This window comes from Spinacia oleracea, chromosome 3 (genome assembly GCF_020520425.1).
Source record: "Spinacia oleracea cultivar Varoflay chromosome 3, BTI_SOV_V1, whole genome shotgun sequence".
Lineage (NCBI taxonomy): Eukaryota > Viridiplantae > Streptophyta > Magnoliopsida > Caryophyllales > Amaranthaceae > Spinacia > Spinacia oleracea.
In genome coordinates this window covers 108,609,548-108,616,810 of record NC_079489.1, presented here as the reverse complement: position 1 = coordinate 108,616,810, position 7,263 = coordinate 108,609,548, and the positions used below count along the sequence as shown (strand labels likewise).

Below are 7,263 nucleotides of genomic sequence, written 5' to 3'. Positions count from 1 at the left end.
CGAGCTTTTCGTTTTCGTTTATTTTATTTTATTTTAGTGAGTCTTATGCCGTTTTGTTAGAGTAGTGTGCAGAATGCTTGCTTATGAGTTTAATGTGTATTATTAAAATGCCTTAACTCCAGACTGAACTTTATTAAATATAATATTTTTTCAATTGGTCTAAATTCGTGAGGTTAGCTAATTCCGCTCCATCTATGTCAGCCAATTGGACTGCACCGCCTGGTAGGAAGGTTTTTACAAAGTATGGTCTGGTCCAATTAGGCCGGAATTTTCCTCGGGGGTCCGTGGTAGGTGCACGGACCTCTTTTAACACGAAATCACCTTCTTTGATATTTCGAGGTTTGACTCTTTTATTGAATTTCCTTGCGATACGCTTTTGATACACCTGCACGTGATGTAAAGCTCTCAATCTCCGTTCGTCTAAAAGGACGAGCTCGTCGTACCTAGCTTGGACCCAATCGGCCTCGGGTAGCTTGCTTCTAGGACGATCCGGAGGGAGGGAATTTCCAACTCGATTGGTTGGACTGCTTCCATTCCGTATACCAAGGGGTAAGGTGTTACCCCAATGGAGGTGCGGATTGAGGTTCGATAACCCCATAATGCAAAGTGTAATTTGTTGGGCCAGTCTCTATAGTTTTCGGCCATTTTTTCAATTATGACTTTAATGTTTTTGTTGGCCGCCTCTACCGCGCCATTCATTTGCGGCCTGTAGGGAGAGGATTTATGATGTTTGACATGATATTTTTCGAGTAGGTCTTGGACTTCGGCCCTAAAGTGGGAACCTTGGTCGCTTATGATTTCGTGTGGAACCCCGTACCGACAGAATATGTTCTTTTCAAGAAAGCGGGCTACATGCTTGGCCGTTAATTTCGCGTAGGAGACTGCCTCTACCCATTTAGTGAAGTAATCAATTGCGACTAAAACGTACTCGTGTCCCCCTACACCTGTGGGTGTTACTTTGCCAATTATGTCTATACCCCAGGTAGAAAAGGGCCATGGGGAAGTGAATGTGTATAGTTCCGAGGGAGGTAAGTGGTTAAGGTTACTGAAAATTTGGCATTTTGGGCAGGTTTTCACAAAGTGATGGCAATCGGTTTCCATGGTGGTCCAATAATACCCTGAGCGAGATATTTTTCGGGATAGCATTTTGCCGTTCATATGAGGTCCGCACACGCCGTTATGGTATTCTTCCATTAGTCTTTGGGCTTGGTTTTGGTGAACACAAAGTAGCTTGATTTTATTTGGCGTGTATTTGTACAATTCTCCCAAGATTATGCTATATTATGACGCGAGGAGGCGTAAGGCCCTTTGTGCTCGCGGGGAGGTATTTGGGGGGAATTCCCCACTTGTTTTATAACGAAGGATGTCCGTATACCATGGTTCTGCTTCGGTATTTTCAGGTTCGGAGTCTATGGCACAGCAATAAGCCGACTCTTTTCTTCGTTCGACCCGAAGGGTCATTCCGTCCCACTCATTCGGGATGTTGAGCATCGAGTCTAACTTTGCTAGTGCATCTGCGAATTGGTTGTCGTCTCTTGGTAAGTATGTATACTCGATTTTTTCAAATTGCTCAACTATTTGGTCTAAGTGAGCCTGATATTTTGAGAGACTAGTGCTTCGGACTTTCCATCTTTTGGATATGTGGTTGATTATTAGGGAAGAATCCCCGAAGACTTGTAAATGTTTGACTCCGAGGCTAACCGCGGCCTCTAGCCCGACTATGCAGGCTTCATACTCGGCGGCATTGTTTGTGGCCTCGAAGTCGAGTTTGACGGAAATTGGTATATGAGCCCCTTCGGGACTGACTAGGAGAACTCCGACACCGCATCCCTTTTGATTGGATGCTCCATTGAAGTATAGTGTCCAACAGTCGTCTCGTACCATCAGAAGTTCCTCGTCAGGGAGGAGATAAGCACTACTACAAAAATGGGCAAAGAGACCCTTTAGAAAAGACCCGTTGGTCGACGTAACGGGTCTCTTTAATTTAAGAGATCTAATATTATAGATAACGGCTCTCTTATGAGTTAAATGGCCCATTAAAATTAGAGGGGTGAAAAATAAAAGACCTGTTATCTGATTTAACGGGTCTCTAGCGTATAAAAGGGGCCATTTAAATGCCGTGCAAAATAAAATAAAAGAAGCAATAAACCCTTTATTTACTTAACGGGTCTCTTATGTATCAAGGGACCCACCACTTCTCGTAAAAAATAATTGGAAAATAGCAAAAGAGCCGTCATGTAACATAACGGGTCTCTATTTTCATTCATTTCCTGGCGCCAAGACTTTCGCAAAACCCAATTTCACCCTAGGTTTTTCTTTTTCCTCTTTCTTCTTCCCTGGACATACAACCCCTAGGTTTTTTCTTTGCCTCTTTCTTCTTCCCTGGACATACAACCTAAGGCAACCATCGACGAATTCATTGACGAACTCACCACTACCAACGGCTAATCGGAGAACTAAGTTACGATTGGCGACTTCACTCCCACTGGCGACCTCGACACAATCGCTAGCAAACTACAAATTTAGGTTTTTGTTCTCATCACTCTCTTCTTCTCTTTAATTATTTGTTTCAAATTTCTGAATTTCGTGTGGTTTTCGGTTTTGGAATTCGATTTGTAATTTCTGCTACAATTTAGGGTTTTTTTTTTCCTGAAATTGTTTTCCCCTCTGAATTTCTGAAATTTCAATTGATGCGATTTTGTGTTTAGATGTTCATGTAATAGCTTGTTTCAAATTTCTGAATTTCGTGTGGTTTTCGGTTTCAATTTGTAATTTCTGCTACAAGTTAGGTTTTTTTCCTGAAATTGTTTTTCCCCAAAAATTTGATATTTCAATTGTTGCGATTTGTAATTTTAATTTTGGGGTTAGGTTTTCCAGTTTCATGGGAAAGTGTTTCGCCATGGTTTGTTGGAATACTGTCTTTCTAGAGTTTCTTGGCATGAGTGAGACACTGAATATGTTTGATCTTTCAAAACCTCCACAACATATTTATGGTATCCAGATTTGGGTGTTTATGGGATGCGCCCAAGTATCAGACTCATCTTTTATTAAAATTTTCTTATTTTGTAGTTTGAAGTGTCAAGTATCAAGGCACACCTATGTTTGAGTATCATGTATCGAACAAGGGAACCCACTATTTTGCATCTAGATGGATACAAATCTGAATAAATATATGATGTAGACACTGGAAATGTCGAGTCCAATAGTCTAGTAACATAACAGAAGATGGGCTTTGACTCCCCCTTTCCAAAATAGAACCCTCGTAGATTCGCACATCTTCTTGTCATCAAATTGTTTCAAAGTGATGCATACATAGCCACCCTCGACTCAACTGGATTTAATTGAATAATATTTAAGTGTAAAGGGTAAAGCTAATTTATTCTTGTCCATCCCCTTTCGTCATATTTTACTTAATGTTCGCTCTAATAACTCGTTGTTTCTGACTGAAAGTAGTTTTAGAGATGATAATGTTGTTGAAGTCCAGACCCCAGAGTGGTACTTTTGTTCCTGCTCACTATTAAGTAGATATTTTATTTTATTTTGCCTAGATATAAGTTATATCTTATTTTTGCTCACTTTGGTAAGTTCATAATTTGAAACATGTCCTATTTGCCTCTTCACAGGTGTTTAATAGATACAATGGTGTGATTGATGGAGTCCAGTTCTCATCACATGACCCTGTAGGTGGCCTACTAGCTAGATCTACCCATTGATCCATCTGCTGGTATTCGTTGTGCAGAGGTATTGCTTGAAATTTTCCTATGCTTCTATGAGATGATTGGATCTTTATCACATCAATATCTTTCATTTGTATGAAGTGTTAAAACAATTCAAAAATTGTTTTATTTGTTCTTTTCTTGCTGATATATAATGGTATGTGCACAAGCTCCGCTACATCTGCTTGATATGTAGCTATACTTTCATATGTGGTTGTGTGTGTATAGTAAGCTGCTAAATTGCTTCTGTCAAGTTCTGAATCCGTGCTTCATTACTTTGAATGAATATTTTCAATCTTTCTCCATTTGACCAGTTAGTGAAAGGTTCTGAGATGTCCATTTATTTCTCCATTTAACCAGTTTAGTGAAAGGTTAATTGTGAGATTTATAGAATCATATCATTGAGAATACTAATCCAAAGATACTGCAGCATTACCACTAGTAATGGGCATATAAATAACCAGTTATTTAAAAAAGTAGTAGTAACTGACACAAATAATGCCTGTTACAATTCCAAATAGATTAATTTTCTCAGTTTCAGTTTTAAGCTTTTAGCAATTACAGTTCTGAATGAGTTTCAAGATATGTTAGGCATTCAGATACTCTCCCGATTTTCCTGATTGTTCTAATTGTTGGTTCAAATCCTTCATTTCTACAATTTTTTGTTGGTATTCGCTTTTAATATTTCGATGTTCATAGATAATTTTGATCATTTAGAAATTTAATTTGAACAATCGTGTCTGATCCTAAATTTCTTTCATGGTTAATTCTGTTATTGTTTGCCATAATTCTTGGAAATATGATATATGGAAGTAATCAAATTGGAGTATACTTTCTTTGTATTACAGTGGCAGTCTCGTAGTGGTACTATATTGTGTAGGTGTGCTATTAATATGAGGGAATGTGGGTGAGTGTGGGTGTATCAAGGTGTTTGAATGTGTTTGGGGATGATGAGGATCTTTTTGGCTGGATTACTATTGGCAGGGGGCTGAATTATGTTGTGCAGGTGAGTGTTCATTTAAGGGAGGGAGTGTGCAGGTAGTTCTTAGGTTGTCGGGCTTGTTGGTTTGGTTGTGTGTGTGTGGTAGGGTCGGATTATAGTTTAGTTTTTGAGCTACTAGTCTTATATAGGGTATATCTGGTTCAAGTCACAACTTTAGTTAAGTGTCAAGATTTTCAGCTGACATATAAACCATTTTCTTAGTTGAGCTTTGCCTAAACCAGTTGGTACGAGTAGGATTTCTTCTAGATCCAAGAATCGTGTTTTAAGCACCAAGCCAAATCCTTTGCTTGCTGAAAATTTATATCATTCATCCCCTCAAGTGCCGAACACGTATGAAAAGCTTGTACGAACTGAAATTTTGTCTGGGCCTATCATCCTAAGCTCAAAGTCAATATTGAAAGAAAGCACTAATAACAGACTGCCCCCACCTTTAACTGAGAGTATTTTAGCGCAGCAGCTTAAGCCTGAGATCGCATCAAGTAGCAAAAAACTCAATTTACTATTCTTTTCTGGTCCTTTGACTAGCAAGCCCTTGTCAAAAGCCTTCAATATCAACTTGAGTTCCGGTATGTGAGGAGTTTTGTTCAATAGAAAATACCAGAGCCAATGTTAAGTGAACAATATTATTGTGCTACGAAGACCCAAGCAACTTAATTATAGAGGTTATACGGTCAGTGAACAATGTTAAGTGAACAATATTATTGATTTCAAGATATGAAGCTTATAAACTCAGTTTGCTACCATCTCCTAATTTACAATGCCACACTAGAAATAGCAGTTAACTGCTACATAAAATCATTACTTGCAACTGGCATGACCTCAGTACATTAATTATAGAACAGTTATTAACATTATTAATTTATTATATTTACTTGTACAGAAGGAATAACGGGGCTTTTGTGATAGAGGGGATTGGATGGACTTTGTTGCCAATAGGTTGAGCAAAGGAGCCGAAGCTTTTGAAATGTGTATTGGTGGCAACATGAGCTCTCTATCAAACTTCCTTTTTTTTTGTGTTCTTTTATCAGAAGGCATGTTTAAACGTGTCATAGATTAACTACAACATTTTTTCCGTATAAGCTCAGATTTTCTCCGTCAAAGTTCCTGATGGTAACACCTTTAGTTTGCTGCACCTTCTAGAAAGGTAGACATATATTGTGAATAGATGTATGCTTTGAGTGTATTGCACTAACTTGCCAGAAAACTGCTTTGATGGTTTCTTACTTTCTTTTAACTAATAATGTGTAATTCTGCTTCGAGACATCCAACTGATATTACTTGTTTTCTAAATTTAATTTCGTTGTTAATGCAGGTTTGTTTCTTGTTGAAGGTAAGGTGTAAGGGAAGTTCACATTTGGAAACCAGCCAAACAGTGTTGGAGGAGAACATATGCTTGTGCCCGCATTGGCTAATAATTAGTATTGTCAATTTGTTGATGCTTGTCACAATTATGTAAACTTTTGAGCCTTATTTTATTTTGTTATTTTTATATTTTTGAAGATTACAATTGATGTAAAGTGGGAAATAATTTATTGGGTGATTGTAAGAATTAGTTTGAAATTAAAAATTTGGTTAAATGCTGATTTTTTATGCCGAAAAATGGTCGTTTATGCTATTTTTTTTTTAATAAAAGTTAATGAAAAGAGACCCGTTAGGTATAAAAAGGGCTCTCTCGAGTATAATAATAAAAAATAGTAAAATATTCTAAAAGACCCTCTATCTAACATATGGGGTCTGAATTTGTTAATTATAATAATATTAAAAAATTCAAAGAGACCCTTTATCTTACATATGGGGTCATAGTTTGATGGAAAAAATATTATTTAAAAATTCAAAGAGACCCCCTAGGTTAAATATTAGGTCTGAATATTTTTGCAAACATACCCCATATCTCTAATAAGGGGTCTCTTCTTCTTCTACATTATTTTTTACATGGTTAACGTAACATACCCCTTTTCTTAAATAACGGGTCTCTTGTTTTTAACAAACAGACCCCCTCTAGATGAGAGGTCTCTTTTATAAAGAGACCCCCCTATCTAGAGACCCCCTTAAATGGGGTCTCTTATGCCATTTTGAACGGGTCTCTTTGCCTATTTTTGTAGTAGTGAAGCTTCCGTGGTTTCCTCATTCGTAGCATGTTCGGCCAGGAATTCGGCTACCGCTCTTCCTTTGATTGTTTTTTCTAGCATGAATTTTAGATCGAACTCTGAGAGCATGACTAGCCATCTGGATAAGCGACCGTTTAGTGCGGGCTTTTCGAACATGTATTTTAAGGGGTCTAGTTGTGACACTATATGAACGGTGTGGGCTAATAGGTAATGTCTGAGTTTTTTGGACGCCCAAACGAGGGCGAGGCAGGTTTTCTCAAGTTCTGTATATCTCGTCTCGTACTGTATGAACTTCTTGCTCAAGTAGTAGATGGCTCGCTCGGATCCATGTACACACTGTGAGAGCATAGCTCCCGCTGCAGTATCCGTGACAGTGAGGTATAGACGTAAAGGAATTCCGGGCAAAGGAGGGGAAAGGACGGGTGGTTTGCTTAGG

The 7,263-nt window shown here is 38.2% G+C and overlaps 1 long non-coding RNA gene across 1 annotated transcript; it reads left to right on the top strand.

The window, feature by feature from the left end:
- The first annotated feature begins 2,328 nt into the window (after nt 1-2,328).
- LOC130469254 (uncharacterized) lies at nt 2,329-6,310 on the top strand. The gene is made up of 3 exons (XR_008929678.1): nt 2,329-2,526; nt 3,624-3,741; nt 6,032-6,310. It is a non-coding gene; the product is annotated as an uncharacterized lncRNA (long non-coding RNA).
- The last annotated feature ends 953 nt before the right edge of the window (nt 6,311-7,263 follow it).